This window comes from Pristiophorus japonicus, chromosome 20 (assembly GCF_044704955.1).
Source record: "Pristiophorus japonicus isolate sPriJap1 chromosome 20, sPriJap1.hap1, whole genome shotgun sequence".
Taxonomy (NCBI): domain Eukaryota; kingdom Metazoa; phylum Chordata; class Chondrichthyes; family Pristiophoridae; genus Pristiophorus; species Pristiophorus japonicus.
This window is the reverse complement of record NC_091996.1, coordinates 61,201,363-61,219,832: the sequence shown is the minus strand read 5'-3', so window position 1 is coordinate 61,219,832 and position 18,470 is coordinate 61,201,363. Positions and strand designations below refer to the sequence as shown.

General features: G+C 45.1%; 1 protein-coding gene across 3 annotated transcripts in view; it reads left to right on the top strand.

Moving 5' to 3' along the window:
* Positions 1–18,470, top strand: part of dph7 (diphthamide biosynthesis 7) — a 51,685-nt gene that overhangs the window by 2,668 nt on the left and 30,547 nt on the right. Inside the window, exon 1 of one of the 3 annotated variants that reach the window (XM_070862872.1) lies at positions 14,680–14,706. The exons of the other annotated variants lie outside the window; for them this stretch is intronic. The gene's annotated coding sequence lies outside the window, so the exon portion shown is untranslated. Of the gene's footprint in view, positions 1–14,679; positions 14,707–18,470 lie in introns of those variants that run through there. 3 annotated transcript variants of the gene reach the window in all.

Genomic DNA, 18,470 nt, shown 5'->3' with positions numbered 1-18,470 from the left:
AACTCCAGAAGAGTATGCAAAACCTGCTCCTGCTGCAGTCGATGGGGGTCGATGTCGTAGAGGAACTCCAAGAGGTGAAGGGCCAGCAAGCCTCTCTCTTTGCCTCAGAGTCCTCCAAAATCATCTTCCGCTCCAGAGTCCGATCTGTCGAGCAGGATGAGACGTGTTCGCGTTTCTTCTTCCAAAAGGTACACTGGGAGCTCTGTGATCACTAGCCGAAAGGAAGAAGATGGTTCTGTGATGTCTTTGCAGCCCGGCATGCTGAGAATCAGCAAATCCTTCTATGCCGGGCTGTACGACATCAAGCCCACAGACTGCACGGCCTCCCAGTCTTTCCTGTCGTCTATCTCCGTGGTCTTAGACGACAGCGAGCGGGAGAGTCTGGACCACCCGCTGACTCTGGATGAGATGACAAAGGCTGTCCGGTCCCTCGCGACGAGTAAAACTCCCGGAAGCGATGGCTTACCGGTCGAGTTGTATTCGGCTCTGTGGGACTGGATGGGCCCAGACCTGCTGGAAGTGTACGTGGGTATGCTTCTGGCCGGCAGTATGTCAGAATCAATGAGGAAAGGCATCATCACCCTCATCTACAAGCAGAACGGGGAGAGGGAGGAAATCAAAAACTGGCAGTCCATTTCGCTGCTGAATGTGGACTACAAGATCCTGTCGAAGGTCATCGCAAACATGGTCAAGTCTGCTCTGGAGCTGGTGATCCACTCTGACCAGGTCTGCGCTGTCCCCGGCAGGAAGATCTCTGAAGGCCTTGCGCTACTCAGGGATACGATTGCCTACGTGCGGGACAGGAGGGTGGACACCTGTTTAATCAGCTTGGACCAGGAGAAGGCCTTTGACAGGATATCGCACGCGTACCTGATGGACGTGCTCTCCAAGATGGTGTTTGGGGAGGGTATCCGCAATTGGATCCAACTGCTCTACACAGACATCAGTAGCACAGTTCTAATCAACGGGTGTGAAACTGAAAGCTTTCCGATCAGGTCTGGAGTCAAGCAAGACTGTCCCCTCTTCTCTGTCTTGTTTGTGTGCTGTATCGAGCCCTTTGCCGAGTCCATCAGGAAGGTGCGGGCATTAGGGGGGTGACAATCCCAGGCAGCGGAGGCACTCGGGTCAAGACCTCCCTGTATATGGACGGCGTCACCGTCTTTTGCTCGGATCCGCAGTCTGTCTGCGGATTGCTCATAATCTGTGACCAGTTTGAACTGGCCTTGGGAGCGAAGGTAAATCGCAGCAAAAGCGAGGCCATGTTCTTTAGAAGCTGGTCCGACCGATCCTTTATTCCCTTCACCGTGAAGTCAGATTACCTGAAGGTTTTGGAAATATGGTTCGGAGCGGACAGGGCGTGCGTCAAAAACTCTAAGGAGTGTATCGCTAAAGCAAAACATAAACTGGAATGGTGGAAGCTGCACTCGCTATCTATTGCAGGAAAGAACCTGGTCATCAGGAGTGAGGTGCTCTTGGTGGTGGTATACGTGGCGCAGGTCTGGCCCATACCCCGCTCCTGTGCCGTGGTAGTCACCCGAGCTGTCTTCAATTTTGTCTGAAAATAGACCATGTCCGCAGAGACACAATGTACAAGACCCTGGACAAGGGGGGAAAGGACGTTCCGAACGTGGCCCTCATCCTGATGGCCACCTTTGTGTGCGGCTGCATCAAGCTGTGCATAGACCCTTCCTTCATACGCAAACACCAAGTGTCAGTACGTGCTGAGATTCTATTTGTCCCCGGTGTTGCGAAGGATGGATCTGGCCAGGCTGCTGTGGAACGCTCCAACCAGTTGGACCATACCTCAGCACCTGTCCTTCGTGGAAAAGTTTTTCAAGAAAAACATCTTTTGACCACAAGGCCATAAAGCAGTGGTCAGCATGCAAGGTTCTGGACGCCATACAAAAGAAAATGATGGATCCTGTCGACGGTTCCCCAAGCAGACTGTCGAACTCGTTTGGCAGAATGTTTCATTGTCAGAACTTTCACACAAGCACCAAGACGTAGCTTGGTTGGCGGTGAGATGGGCCCTACTCGTCAGATCCTTCATGCACAGCCGGGGTTTCAGAGACACGGCACTCTGCCCCCGAGTTGGCTGTGGTGCGGACGAGACTGTCATCCATCTCCTTTGGGACTGCCCTTTTGCAAGGCAGGTCTGGCAGGAGATGCAGTGGTTGCTGTCGAGGTTCATCCTAAGCAGCTTTGTAACACACGACTCTCTGCTCTGCGGACTGTTCCCAGGGACACACACTGAGACAGACATCATCTGCTGCTGGAGAGCCATCAACTCGGTGAAAGACGTACTTTGGTCATCCCGAAACGTGCTGGTCTTCCAGAGCAAAGAGATATCCACGGCTGAGTGTTGCACACTGGCGCAATCCAAGGTCCAGGAGTACGTGCTGAGGGACGCATTAAAGATTGGTGCAGTCGTCGCAAAGGCATGATGGGGAAGAGCCACAGTTTAAGGCCCTTCCGTCACGGAAACCCAGGGGATGGAATCAGACCCCCCTCGGGCTGTACTTGTTAATCTGCTTGTATACATAGAGCACCATGTACGGAAAAACACCTGTGTTGTGCCATGTATAATGAAAGTCTCTGCACTGTTTAGTAACTTGTAAAGAAATGTAAATGTACCTCCATCCGGTCCGTGTACTGCATTCATCTGCATAGTGCTACATGTAACGTGATTCGTGATCGGTATTGAAATGTATCCTGGAATCTAATGTAAACCTGTTCTAATCTGCTCCATGTAATACCCCCATTTGCACAATACTACATGTAACGTGATTTACGGATTGTACTAAACTGTACTTTGAAATGAAATGCAACCTAGTGTATTGTATGGAACTGCTGTCAGCATCCAAACTAATTGTATGGAATTGCTGACCGCAAGGTACTGAGCTATTTTCCAATGTATTGTGAACATATTTTACGAATAAAGTATATTTTTGGGGGGAAAAAATCATTTCCCAACTGCTACCTTGGGGATGAAACCTGGGACCCTTGTCTGTATGACTCAGTTACCCGCTAAATAAAGGTGCTGAACCAGTGTGGGATATTTCTTCACTTTTTAAACAATTATCTTGTTGACATGAATTCAGGGTTTACATAAGGACTCGAGGAATTATTTTGTTAGGAAGTTGAGTTCAGTGGTAAAACTGGTATATTTTTGGAGTTACTGTTACGAGTATATATGAGACTATTTTTTTTTAAAGATATTTTTTCACTTTTCTCTCATCTCCCTGGGTGGGTGTCCTGCTTTCAGGTTTCTGTGAATGTTGCTTTGAGACTGGCTGCTCAGAAGTGCTTTCTGGCAGTGTAGCAGGACTGTCAACATCTGGAAATTGTTTGGAGTGAGATTTATAATCAAAAAGCATGAGGCAAATTACAAATGGAGTTGTTTGTTTTTAGGAGCAAAATTCACCAAATACAGATGAAAATGCATGTGTGTCACTCCAACTGAATGAGTTGATATTTTGGAGAGGGAGGGTTGTCATTATCTCAGATTTTCCATACACTTTTTGTGGGGAACATAGGAACTGGAGTAGTCATTCAGCCCCTCGAGCCTGTTTCGCCATTTAATTAGGTCATGGCTGATCTGTCTTAGAAACATAGAAAATAGGTGCATGAGTAGGCCATTTGGCCCTTCAAGCCTGCATCACCATTCAATAAGATCATGGCTGATCATTCCCTCAGTACCCCTTTCCTGCTTTCTCTCCATACCCCTTGATCCCCTTAGCCGTAAGGGCCATATCTAACTCCCTCTTGAATATATCCAATGAACTGGCATCAACAACTCTCTGCGGCAGGGAAGTCCATAGGTTAACAATTCTCTGAGTGAAGAAGTTTCTCCTCATCTCAGTCCTAAATGGCCTACCCCTTATCCTAAGACTGTGTCCCCTGGTTCTGGACTTCCCCAACATCGGGAACATTCTTCCCGCATCTAACCTGTCCAGTCCCATCAGAATCTTATGTTTCTATGAGATCCCCTCTAATCCTTCTAAACTCCAGTGAATAAAGGCCCAGTTGATCCAGTCTCTCCTCATGTGACAGTTCCGCCATCCCTGGAATCAGTCTGGTGAACCTTCGCTGCACTCCCTCCATAGCAAGAATGTCCTTCCTCAGATTAGGAGACCAAAACTGTACACAATATTCCAGGTGAGGGCTCACTAAGGTCCTGTACAACTGCAGTAAGACCTCCCTGCTCCTATACTCAAATCCCCTAGCTATGAAGGCCAACATACCATTTGTCGTCTTCACTGCCTGCTGTACCTGCATGCCCACTTTCAGTGACTGATGAATCATGACACCCAGGTCTCGTTGCACCTTCCCTTTTCCTAATCTGCCGCCATCCAGATAATATTCTGCCTTCGTGTTTTTGCCCCCAAAATGGATAACCTCTCATTTATTCACATTATACTGCATCTGCTATGCATTTGCCCACTCATCTAATCTGTCCAAGTCACCCTGCAGCCTCTTGGCATCCTCCTCACAGCTCACACCGCCACCCAGTTTAGTGTCATCTGCAAACTTGGAGATATTACACTCAATTCCTTCTTCTAAATCATTAATTTATATTGTAAAGAGCTGGGGTCCCAGCACTGAGCCCTGTGACACCCCACTGGTCACTGCCTGCCACTCTGGAAAGGACCCGTTTATTCCGACTCTCTGCTTCCTGTCTGCCACCCAGTTCTCTATCCACGTCAGTACATTACCCCCAATACTTGCGCTTTGATTTTGCACACCAATCTCTTGTGCGGGACCTTGTCAAAAGCCTTTTGAAAGTCCAAATACACCATATCCACTGGTTCTCCCTTGTCCACTCTGCTAGTTACATCCTCAAAAAATTCCAGAAGATTCGTCCAGCATGATTTCCCTTTCATAAATCCATGCTGACTTGGTCTGATCCTGTCACTGCTTTCCAAATGCGCTACTATTTCATCCTTAATGATTGATTCCAACATTTTCCCCACTACTGATGTCAAGCTAGCTACTACGATTGCCAAAGCTAGAACATGCAGGATTCGACCTTAACAGCACCTTTTCATACATCTCCATTCATGCGCCTGGTTCCGTAACCCTTAATAACTTGCCCAACAAAATTCTATAAATATCAATTTTGAAATTTTCAACTGACCCCCAGACTCAACAGCTTTTTGGGCAAGAGAGAGAGAGACAGAGAGACAGAGTTCCAGATTTCCAGTACCTTTTGTATGCCGAAGTACTTCCTGACATCACCCCGAAATGTCCTAGCTCTAATTTTAAGGTTATGACTCCATGTTCTGGTCTACCCCTCGCACCCCCCTCCCCACAACAGAGGTAATAGTTTCTATCTACCCTATAAATCCTTTAATTATCGTAAGTAACTCAATTAGATTACCCCTTAATCTTCTATACTCAAGGGAATATAAGCCTATGGTTTCTGCAGTTACGTGAATATCATAGAATGATACAGCTCAGAAGGGGGCCCATATTGTCTATCCTCATTCCTCCTGCCAATATATATCTCATTTATTTGCCTAAAATTTAATCCACCATGTATCTCTCCATTTTAACAGTCTGTCTATGTCCTCCCTGAAGTCTGTCACTATCCTCCACATTGATTACATTTCCAAGTTTCGTATCATCTGCAAACTTTGAAATTGTGCCATGTATACCTAAGTCCAGGTCATTATTATATATCAGAAAGAGCAGTGGTTCTAATACCGACCACTGGGGCACACCGCTGCATGCTTCCCTTCAGTCTGTAAACAACTGTTCACCGCTCTGCTTTCGATCCTTTTGCCAATTTTGTATCCATGCTGCCACTGTTCCTTTAATCTCATGGGCTTCAATTTTGCTAACCAGCCTATTGTGTGGTATTTTATCAAATGCCTTTTTTGAAAGTCCATATACACAACATCAACCACACTACCCTTATCAATCTTCTCTGCTACTTCTTCAAAGAACTCAAATCAAGTTAGTCCCAAACACGATTTGCCTTTAACAGATTTGTGCTGGCTTTCATTTATTAGCCGGTACTTTTCCAAGTGCCAATTAGTTTTGTCCTAGATTATTGTCTCTCAAATTTTCCCCACCACTGATGTCAGATTGACTGCCCTGCAGTTGCCGGGTTTATCCTCCTCTCTTTTGTTTTGAACAGGGGTGCAACAATTTAATTTAAATTTCTCTGGTACCGGTACCACTCCCATATCTAAGGAGGATTTGAAGATTGTGGCCAGAGTCTCCACAATTCCCACCCTTGCTTCTCTTAGCAATCTGGGATCCATCCCACCCTGGACCAGGTGACTGCAACTTTTCTACTTTGAACACTGCCAACCTTTTAAGTACCTCTTTTTTTATGTATTTTTATCCTATCCAATATATCTACTACCTCCTCCTTTACAGTGACATTGGCAGCATCCTCTTTCGTGAAGACAGATGCAAAGTACTCATTTAGCACCTCAGCCATGCCCTCTACCTCCACAAAAAGATCTCTCTTTTTTTGCCCCCGCCCTTTCTCTGACTATCCTGGCTACAAGTGTGTGAAATGTGGATGTTGCCTGATTGCCTGCGACGATTCTTGAGTTAAATACCAAATAACACACTAGACAATGGTGGTACTGTTAGTGTTCGTTTAATGTGGATAAATGTGAGGTTATCCATTTTTGGGGGCAAAAACACGAAGGCAGAATATTATCTGAATGGCGGCAGATTAGGAAAAAGGGAGGTGCAACGAGACCTGGGTGTCATGGTTCATCAGTCATTGAAAGTGGGCATGCAGGTACAGCAGGCGGTAAAGAAGGCAAATGGTATGTTGGCCTTCATAGCTAGGGGATTTGAATATAGAAACATAGAAAATAGGTGCAGGAATAGGCCATTCGGCCCTTCAAGCCTGCACCGCCATTCAATGAGTTCATGGCTGAACATGCAACTTCAGTGCCCCATTCCTGCTTTCTCGCCATACCCCTTGATCCCCTTAGTAGTAAGGACTACATCTAACTCCTTTTTGAATATATTTAGTGAATTGGCCTCAACAACTTTCTGTGGTAGAGAATTCCACAGGTTCACCACTCTCTGGGTGAAGAAGTTTCTCCTCATCTCGGTCCTAAATGGCTTACCCCTTATCCTTAGATTGTGACCCCTTGTTCTGGACTTCCCCCAACATTGGGAACATTCTTCCTGCATCTAACCTGTCTAAACCCGTCAGAATTCTAAACGTTTCTATGAGATCCCCTCATTCTTCTGAACTCCAGTGAATACAAGCCCAGTTGATCCAGTCTTTTTTGATATATCAGTCTGGTAAGCCTTCGCTGCACTCCCTCAATTGCAAGAATGTCCTTCCTCAAGTTAGGAGACCAAAACTGTACACAATACTCCAGGTGTGGCCTCACCAAGGCCCTGTACAACTGTAGTAACACCTCCCTGTACTCAAATCCCCTTGCTATGAAGGCCAACATGCCATTTGCTTTCTTAACCGCCTGCTGTACCTGCATGCCAACCTTCAATGACTGATGTACCATGACACTCGGGTCTCGTTGCGCCTCCCCTTTTCCTAATCTGTCACCATTCAGATAATAGTCTGTCTCTGTTTTTACCACCAAAGTGGATAACCTCACATTTATCCACATTATACTTCATCTGCCATGCATTTGCCCACTCACCTAACCTATCCAAGTCACTCTGCAGCCTCATAGCATCCTCCTCGCAGCTCACACTGCCACCCAACTTAGTGTCATCTGCAAATTTGGAGATACTACATTTAATCCCCTCATCTAAATCATTAATGTACAATGTAAACAGCTGGGGCCCCAGCACAGAACCTTGCAGTACCCCACTAGTCACTGCCTGCCATTCTGAAAAGTACCCATTTACTCCTACTCTTTGCTTCCTGTCTGCCAACAAGTTCTCATTCCACGTCAGCACACTACCCCCAATCCCATGTGCTTTAACTTTGCACATAATCTCTTTTGTGTGGGACCTTATTGAAAGCCTTCTGAAAGTCCAAATACACCACATCAACTGGTTCTCCCTTGTCCACTCTCCTGTAATTTTTTGAGGATGTTTCCAGAAGATTTGTCAAGCATGATTTCCCTTTCACATATCCATGGTGACTTGGACCTATCATGTCGCCTCTTCCCAAATGCGCTGCTATGACATCCTTAATAATTGATTCAATCATTTTACCCACTACCGATGTCAGGCTGACCGGTCTATAATTCCCTGTTTTCTCTCTCCCTCCTTTTTTAATATAGGAGCAGGGAGGTCTTAATGCACTTGTATAGGGCCTTAGTGAGGCCTCACCTGGAATACTGTGTTCAGTTTTGGTCTCCTAGTCTGAGGACGGACTTTCTTGCTATTGAGGGAGTAATATTGATTCCAGAGATGGCTGGGCTGTCATGAGGAGAGATTGGATCAACTGGGCCTTTATACACTGGCGTTTCGAAGGATGAGAGGGGATCTCATAGAAACATATAAGATTCTGACGGGACTGGACAGGTTAGATGCGCGAAGAATGTTCCCGATGTTGGGGAAGTCCAGAATCAGGGGACACAGTCTTGGGATAAGGGGTAGGCCATTTAGGACTGAGATGAGGAGAAACTTCTTCACTCAGAGTTGTTAACCTGTGGAATTCCTTGCCGCAGAGAGTTGTTGATGCCAGTTCATTGGATATATTCAAGAGGGAGTTAGATATGGCCCTTGCAGTTGGAGGGGATCAAGGGGTATGGAGAGAAAGCGGGAGGGCGGTGCTGAGGGAATGATCAGCCATGATCTTGTTGAATGGTGGTGCAGGCTCGAAGGGCCAAATGGCCTACTCCTGCACCTATTTTCTATGTTTAATACAGAAGAAGTACAAGACTCACCACTTATACTTTATAGTTATCCAATAGGTCCCCGGATGATTGGTCCGTCCTAACACTGTTCCGTCAAGGGTCTCTTCCCTGGTGCCTACTTCTGCCGAGTGTTACTCTTAGGTCCTCGCTATGGACTGTCCGAACCTGTCTATCTTTATACCCTCCTTTTCATGCCTAAGTAGTCGAGTCGGTGCCAGTAAGTCTGAGGTGATCAGGGTGTTTCCTGCTGAAATTGACAGTGCATACTCTGTCTTTATGTTGAGGGAAATTGGCTCCGCTTTGGCTGCCCAGACCGGTGACCTTATGGCCAGTACTTCCACATTCCAGAGTACAGTTCTTGGCGGTGTTGTTTTTGAAACCACACTTTGCAGTGTTTTCGCAGCTGGCATCCATCTGGAGGATGGGGTTCCTTGTTCGAGGTCAGACTCTGAATTTGGGTATTATTGATCCAGGTGGGGTTTCCTGCAAGTTTTCCCGTAATTATTCTATCATCCAGTTTCCATAACTTGCGCCCGAGTTTGGTTCTCTGCTTTCTTGGCAACATTGATTAATTGGTTGATAGTCTGAGCGTGACTTTCCAATATGGTGACCATTCTTTTCTCCAGCTTACCATCATTTTTACCCTGCCTCCGTTACCTGTCTCTGATTTATTATTTAAACTATTTAAAACCTGCTTTATTTGTCTGGTCAATCCCTTTATCTTAGCGTTCAGATTAGTAATATCTAAGGTATTGACTGGCCATTCCTGCCCCATACACTGTACCTGTCATTTGCAATGTGTCTTTTCCACCTACTCTTACTTTCCATCTTATTCGGTCCTATTTCTTGTCTCAACAGTAGTGAAGTCCTGATACAATTTCCTTAAATTGTCTGGGCACCTGAATATTACTTACGTTAAGTACAACAGGTATCAACTCATACTGTACATTCTCATCAAATTACAAACACACAACACAAAAATGTTCTGATTCCACCCTGTAGGATAATAAAACACAGTATCAGTTGCTCTCCTTACGGAGTAGGTCTTTTCAATCTCCTCGCATCCGGGGCAGAGTCAGGCAAAGGTATTGGATGGTTTCTAGTCCATGCGACTGTGTTCCTTTCTCTCTCTGGGAACCGTTGTACTCGCTTCCTTCTCCTGGTCGGGGGGGGGGTGACTCGAGATGTGAGACTCGTAGCTTCGAAACTCCGTGCCACACCGTCTGTCGGACTTGGTGCCATCTCATCATGAGGGGCACGGGCTTTGTCTGGTATCCCTGGGGCGGGTACCTGATCATCTTCTGAATCATTACCTCCTTCTTTGGTGGCTTCCACTGAATTACTTGCGGCCTCTAAATTTTGGATAGGTGACAAAACTGGTATTATACCTTGGGCTGGGATCGGGTTAGCTGCTGGGTCGGGTGGGGCGAGCCCTCTCTCTTCTGAATCCAACATGACGTGGTACATGTGGCTGTTCATTTTCCCAAAAGGTTTTAGCTGGTTAAGGTGGTGCCACTTATACTTCCCTTGGTCATCCATGACATTGAACACTAAGGCACTAGCCTTTTCCACTATACTAAATGGTCCGGCATATTTAGGGGCAAGAAAAGTTCCTTCCTTCTGGATTTTTACCATTACATGGTTTCCGAATTTTTTTTTTTTAGTTCCCATGGGTGTACCTTCCCATCAAAGTAGGCCTTACTTTTTTTTAATGTTTGTTTCCCAATTTCACTGCGGCAGCCATTCTAGCAGCTTCCAAATACTTGATCAAGTTTGACATGTATTTCTCTGAGGACAGGGAAGTTTTCTGGATCTCGTTCAAATCTAATCCCATGAAGGCTTGGACACCTCATGACTCTTCTGGTCATTAGCTCGTGGGGTGACTAGCCTGTAGTGGCTACCACTGTGTTTCGGATGGCCATTAATACATAAGGGAGGACCTTGTTCCAGGACGTGTGGTTCTGTTGTACTAATTTTCGTAACATTGTTTTTAATGTCCGATTCATGCGTTCTACCACTCCGCTTGATTCCGGATACCCGTCAGATCCTTCATGCACAGCCGGGGTTTCAGAGACATGGCACTCTGCCCCCGAGTTGGCTGTGGTGCGGACGAGACTGTCATCCATCTCCTTTGGGATTGCCCCTTTGCAAGGCAGGTCTGGAAGGAGATGCCGTGGTTGCTGTCGAGGTTCATCCCAAGCAGCTCCGTAACACAGGACTCTGTGCTCTACGGGCTGTTCCCAGGGACACACACTGAGACAGACATCATCTGCTGCTGGAGGGCCTTCAACTCGGTGAAAGACGCACTTTGGTCTTCCTGAAACTTGCTGGTCTTCCAGAGCAAGGAGATATCCACGGCCGAGTGTTGCAGACTGGCGCAATCCAAGATCCAGGAGTACGTGCTGAGGGATGTACTAAAAATTGGTGCAGTCGCCGCAAAGACACGGTGGGGAAGAGCCACAGTTTAAAGCCCTTCCGCCATGATAAACCCAGGGGCTGGAATCAGTATAAAACTCCCCTCGGGCTGTTCTTGTAAACTTTTTGTATCAGATCATGGTGCTCTATGTCGTGCCATGTATAATGCAAGTTCTGTTTAGTAACGTATGTTACATTTCTTTGCAACTGTACCCTCACCCATTCCGTGTACCGCATAGTGCCACATGTAATGTAGTTTGATGACTGTATTACAATGTATCCTAGATTGTACTGAAATGTACCTCAAAATTTAAAGCAAGCAAATGTATTGAACGGAACTACCGTTAGCATCCAAATGTATTGTATGGAATTGCTGACCGCATCCAAATGTACTGAACTGCTTTCTAATGTATTGTGCAAATTTTTATATGAATAAAGTATATTTTGGAAAAAAAGGCGATATGGAATTTCTGTTTTACTCCTGCCAATTGCCTGACCTGCTGCATAACTTGTCCCGTGAAATGTGTTCCCTGGTCAGAATCTATGTCCTCTGGAGAACACTTCTTCCATAAGTATTTTTGCGGTTGTGGCGGCTGAGTTATTGTTAGTTGGAAATGCTTCGATCCATTTGGAGAATACGACCACTACTACTAGGATGTATTTCTTACCACTGGGACAGGTGGGTAAAGGTCCTACATAGTCTTATCTGAAGTTGAGTCCAAGGGCCCTTGCCCTGTCTAGTATGTCTTAATTCTGCCTGGGTTTTGTACTGTGTCAGATTGTTCTGGGCACATATCAGACAGTATTTGACATACCCTTCCACTTCTTGCTGTATTCCAGACCACCAGCATAGTTTCTTCAATTTGGCCGCGGTCCTATCTATTCCCTGATGCTCATTGATCCTGTAGTTCCGAGGGGGGGTCATCTCTGAAGGGTTAAAAGTGAAAGTTTTCATGCAACACACTCTATCATCATACGTTTCGGTGGGTACCTCGAATTGCTGCATTAAGTCTGACATTTTCCATATACATCTATTGGCCGGGTCATAGGCTAAATTATAAATTCTCATAAAATCAATTCTTATAATACCTGTCTCTCCCATGACGGGTGGAGTGGATAGGCATGAATGTTGAAAGAAATAATGTCCCAATCCTATCTCTAATGGCTTAGTGAACGTTACCATTAGGCTATAGCCAGTCATCATCATAGGCAGTCCCTGGAGTGAGTTCTTTGGTGGCTGAACAGTCCAATACGAGAGCCACAGACTGTCACAGGTGGGACAGATAGTTGTTGAGGGAAGGGGTAGGTGGGACTGGTTCACCGCACACTCTTTCTGCTGAGCACTTGCTTTGGGAGTCTCGTGTCTGGCATGCGGCCAGACTTTCTGGTCACTCATTTCGTCGTGTGTGAATTGGTGTTTACTACTGAGGCAGCTTCCAGATCCTCCCGTGTCCCATAACCTGCTGTAATGCGGCCACTAAATTTTGTACTGGGTTGTCGGCTGCCTTCCTGTGGCACTGTTTTGCCTCAGCACCCTCGTAACCTGGCTTCCTTGCTTTCGGGAGCCTACAGTCCTTGCTCCAGTGTCCCAAATTCCCACAGTTATAACACTCCTTGGGATTGACCTGCATTATTTGACTCTTGACAAGGTGTTGCTTTATGCTTGTACGGAGTGTTACCTTTTTTCCCTGCATTTTATCAGTTCGACAAACGTGCATACTAATGCATAGTACCACGCATACCAATAGATTACACATTACAATCGTTCTCTCTTTCATGCATAATAGCAGTACACACCCTTTTCTCCACTGGTCCACATTCTTGAATTGGTCTGAAAATTTTAATTTTAACATACCAAATATATGTGATTGCCTCACGTCCGGAACTAGAGGTTTTTCACACAATTTAAACCAACCAAAATTCCACCATGGCCATAATGAAAGTTTGGTTTTCACAGGTTAATTAACCTCAATAACTTCAAATTAATTCAAACCAATTTCAAACTGACCGTCAGTTGAAAAAAACTATACAGACACACACACACTTAAAGACAAGTTTAAAAACCATCCACATGCTTTTAACTTTACCATTCACACTGAAACATCAGAGGTTTTTAGTCCAGCTTTACTCCACCCGTGCCCATATCCGGGGGCTGTCTGATATGCATGCACTCATCCCTTTTGGACTGTGGGTTTGGGGTTTTCCTGGTACTCTCTCCATGCACTAGTCATGCGCCTAATGATCCATGCCTCTGTGTGGGTCTCATCGGAAGCTTCAAAATGCTTTACCATGGCATGGAAACATAAGGTTTTCCGCCACTGTGAACTTAGGACATCTGTTATAGTTGTTCTATCTAAACCTGCCCCAAAGACTGTTTTAAACACAACCCACAATCTTCTTGCATAGGTGACAGGGTGTTCCTGGTCTCCCTGTTTAAATTGGGCCATTTCGTCTACTGGATTTTTACTATCTACTCCAGCGGCTGCCTCCATGGCTAACCACAGGTCAGTAAGGGTGCCTGTGCCTTGCTGCTGTTCTTGGGAGAAAATAATGGGCCCCACACAGGGGTATAAATTTAACCGTCTCCACTTCGTCTAAACCACCCGCTACTGTGGTCTGGTCTACAGCTAACTCTACATTAGTGGTAGTTCTTCCTGTCGAACGGGGTCACTTCCTTAGCTAAATCCTTCCACTGGGTTGTGGAGAAAGGGATTACGTATGTGGAGGGTGCTGTGGCATCTGCTCCAGGAGTACAGGTAGTAGTTACGGGGTGCATGGGGATAGGGTTACTCCTCGGGGGTCCTGGGTATGGGGGTGGGTCATGGCCAAGTGCCTGTGGGAGTGGACAATACTCCCAGCGGTCCGTACCTGAGCTACAGTTACCGCAGCAGGGGTCACATTTACATGTCCCTCCCTGGTTCTCCCTATTTTGTCAGAGCCGTCTTCCCCAAAAGCATGCATAACACCCTTTTGCATGATCAATTGGCTTTCTAATTCTTTGATAGTTTTCTTGCACTGAGTATGGTCTGTTCTGTTTTCCCTATCGGTTATGTAAGCTGCTTGAAGGAATCTAAGGCCGGCTGCTAATTCGCGACATTTATTTTCCAACTTGGCTACTTGGTATTGAGCCTCTGCACTTTTGCCTCATTTTCTCCTCATTTTGCTTGCTGCTATCTGCCATAGTCATACTAGAGGCCAGATGCAACGTATAGAGTTTTTTTTATCGTTTGAGAGTCTCCATTTGATTGGCTTGCTCCGCCAATTTGAGCCTCAATTCTTCAACTTCGTCTGTCAATTTTCCTACGTCTGTCTGACGTCCTGATTTTTCATGCTCACCTTGGTTTTGTGACGTTTCGTTGAGGTCTTTTTGCTTAAGTAATTCTGCATAACATGTTGCCAATAAGACACATTTAGACACCCTCCTTTTTCTTTTCCTTTTTAGTTTTGTCGAAGAATGAGTCTCCTCCGGGAAATTCGGGTGAGCTCATTGTTTCAAGCCATTCTCTGAACTGGTTAAACTGCTCTTCTCATGACTGGGAGATTCCACCTTCTCCTGCCATTTCTCCTATGTCTTTCTTATAGTTTTAACTCAATCGTCCCATCTAGGTCGTCATTGTTGCTCAAACGGCAATTTCACTAGTCGTGACTAGTAGCCTGCGACGGTTCTTCAGTTAAATACCAAATGATACACTAGACAATGGCGGTGCCATTAATGTTCGTTTAATACAGAAGTACAAGACTCACCACTTATACTTTATAGTTACCCAATAGGTCCCCGGATGATCAGTCCGCTCTAACACTGTTCCATCAAGGGTCTTTTTCCTGGTGCCTACTTCTACCGAGTGTTACTCCTAGGTCCTCGCTATGGACTGTCCGAACCTGTCTATCTTTATACCCTGCTTTTCATGCCTAACTAGTCGAGTCGGTGCAAGTAAGTCTGAGGTGATCAGGGTGTTTCCTGCTGACATTGACAGTGCATACTCTGTCTTTATGTTGGGGGAAATTGGCTCCGCTTTGGCTGCCCAGGCCAGTGACCTTATGGCCAGTACTTCCACAGTAAATGCAAACTTGACAGTATCCCTCTATGGCATCGTGAATTGGGTATCTCCTGCTTTTAGAAACAAGAAATGGGCATCAGGCTCAACAGGTATGCCGCCTTTGATGGTTCCAAACTCCACATCCACCTCTACCTTATTGCCATATCCCCATATCTCTTCAGAATTCATCTAATTGTCTGTGAACATAATTATGCTGTTTTTTTCCAACTCTTACCTGGTAACTTATCATACAAAGCCCACTGTGATGATTACGAAAAAATTCCATCTCATGACTGTTACACAATCTTCATTGCCTATTTAAGAGCTCTGCAGTTTATTTCATTCAGGGAATTTATTGGTTTTGAGTCTTTGGTTCTATGTAGAACCTCTAGCTCATTAATGTTAAAGTCCCAGAGGACAAATTATGATTGTTCAATGTTGGTTGATACGTGCGGGCAGGGGGGGTGTCTTCAATACTTTGTATCCCCAGAGCAAGTTTCTTACATTATCATCTTCCACACTTCCACTGTGGCAGGGGGTGCTTGCATTGTATTTTTGTAAACAACTACACAAAGAATAGTGCAATTTAAACATTTGAGCTGATTAAATGAAGAGCAATATGCCAATTTAAGAACATAAGAATTAGGAACAGGAGTAGGCCATCTAGCCCCTCGAGCCTGCTCCGCCATTCAATAAGATCATGGCTGATCTGGCCGTGGACTCAGCTCCACTTACCTGCCCTCTCCCCGTAACCCTTAATTCCCTTATTGTTTAAAAATCTATCTATCTGTGACTTGAATTTGGTGGTGTGGTTGAAAAACTGTGATTAAGCAATTAAGAAATATTCCTGCAATGTAACTTTTTTTTTGTATGTAATTTCCAATTTTCTTCACTCTGCTCAGTTACACTTTATAATGGTATGACTGAGATTGGAAATCTGTAGAAAATGATCATGGGAGTTGACTTGAATCACTTTCAATGTACCTTGAAAGCTTTGTAAAGAGTTTATACAGTGCTGTTCATTATAGTGTCATGCAGATTAATTCTACATAGAAATTATAATCTTGAAACAGGCCAGTCAGCCCAACCAGTCCATTTCCACTGAAGGAAATCCTTATTAGTCAGGAAATTGTGTTCGGGAAATTGATGGGATTGAAGGCTGATAAATCCCCAGGGCCTGATAGTCTGCATCCCAGAGTACTTAAGGAAGTGACCCTAGAAATAGTGGATGCATCGGTAGTCATTTTCCAACATTCTGTAGACTCTCGGTCAGTTCCTATGGATTGGAGGGTAGCTAATGTAACCCCACTTTTTAAAAAAGGAGGGAGAGAGAAAACAGGGAATTATAGACCGGTTAGCCTGACATCGGTCGTGGGGGACATGCTGGAATCAATTATTAATGATGTAATAGCAGTGCATTTGGAAAGCAGTGACGGGATCGGTCCAAGTCAACATGGATTTATGAAAGGGAAATCATGCTTGACAAATCTTCTAGAATTTTTTGAGGATGTAACTAGTAGGGTGGACAAGGGAGAACCAGGTGGATGTGGTGTATTTGGATTTTCAAAAGGCTTTTGACAAGGTCCCACACGAGATTAGTGTGCAAAATTAGGGCACATGGTATTGGGGGTAATGTATTGACATGGATAGAGAACTGGTTGGCAGACAGGAAGCAAAGAGCAGGAATAAACGGGTCCTTTTCAGAATGCCAGGCAGTGACTAATGGGGTGCCGCAAGGTTCAGTGCTGGGACCCCAGCTATTTACAATATACATTAATGATTTAGACGAAGGAATTGAATGTAATATCTCCAAGTTTGCAGAGGACACTAAGCTGGGTGGCAGTGTGAGCTGTGAGGAGGATGCTAAGAGGCTGCAGGGTGACATGGACAGATTAGGTGAGTGGGCAAATGCATGGCAGATGCAGTATAATGTAGATAAATGTGAGGTTATCCACTTTGGTGGTAAAAATAGGAAGGCAGAATATTATCTGAATGGTGACAGATTAGTAAAAGGTGAGGTGCAACGAGACCTGGGTGGCATGGTACATCAGTCATTGAAAGTTGGCATGCAGGTGCAGTAGGCGGTGAAGAAGGCAAATGGCATGTTGGCCTTCATAGTGAGAGGATTTGAGTATAGGAGCAGGGAGGTGTTACTACAGTTGTACAGGGCCTCGATGAGGCCACACCTTGAATATTGTGTACCGTTTTGATCTTCTAATCTGAGGAAGGACATTCTTGATATTGATGGAGTGCAGCGAAGGTTCACCAGACTGATTCCTGGGATGGCAGGACTGACATGAAGAAAGATTGGATCGACTAGGCTTATATTCACTGGAATTTAGAAGAATGAGAGGGGATCTCATAGAAGCATAAAATTCTGACGGGATTGGACAGGTTAGATGCAGGAAGAATGTTCCCGATATTGGGGAAGTCCAGAACCAGGGATCACCGTCTAAGGATAAGGGGTAAGCCATTTAGGACCGCGATGAGAAGAAACTTCTTCACTTAGGGAATTGTGAACCTGTGGAATTCTCTACCACAGAAAGTTGTTGAGGCCAGTTCGTTAGATATATTCAAAAGGAAGTTAGATGTGACCTTTACGGCTAAAGGGATCAAGGGGTATGGAGAGAAAGCAGGAATGGGGTACTGAAGTTGCATGATCAGCCATGATCATATTGAATGGCGGTGCAGGCTCGAAGGGCCGAATGGCCAACTCCTGCACCTATTTTCCATGTTTCTATGTTGGTGTTTATCCTCCACATGCTCACTAGTCTTACTCTCAACATATCCGTTTTATCTCCTTGTCCTATCCAAACTATCTTGAATGTTGATATAATCTCTGCTTCAATCATTTTTACACAGGGTTGTGAGGTATAACTTCTAACTTCTCTGGATACTTGGGTACAGTAGCATAGTGGTTATGTTACTGGCCTAGTAATCCAGAGGCCTGTGATCCAGAGGCGCAAGTTCAAATCCACCACGGCAGCTGTTGAATTTAGAAACATAGAATTTAAATTCAATAATTAAATAAATTTGGAGTTAAAAAGCTAGCATCAGTAATGGTGACTATGAATCTACCGGATTGTCAGAAAAATCCACCTGGTTCACTAATGTCCTTTTTAGGGAAGGAAATCTGCCATCCTGAGAGTCTGGAGTTAATCTGGCCTATATGTGACTCCTGACCCACAGCAATGTGGTTGACTCT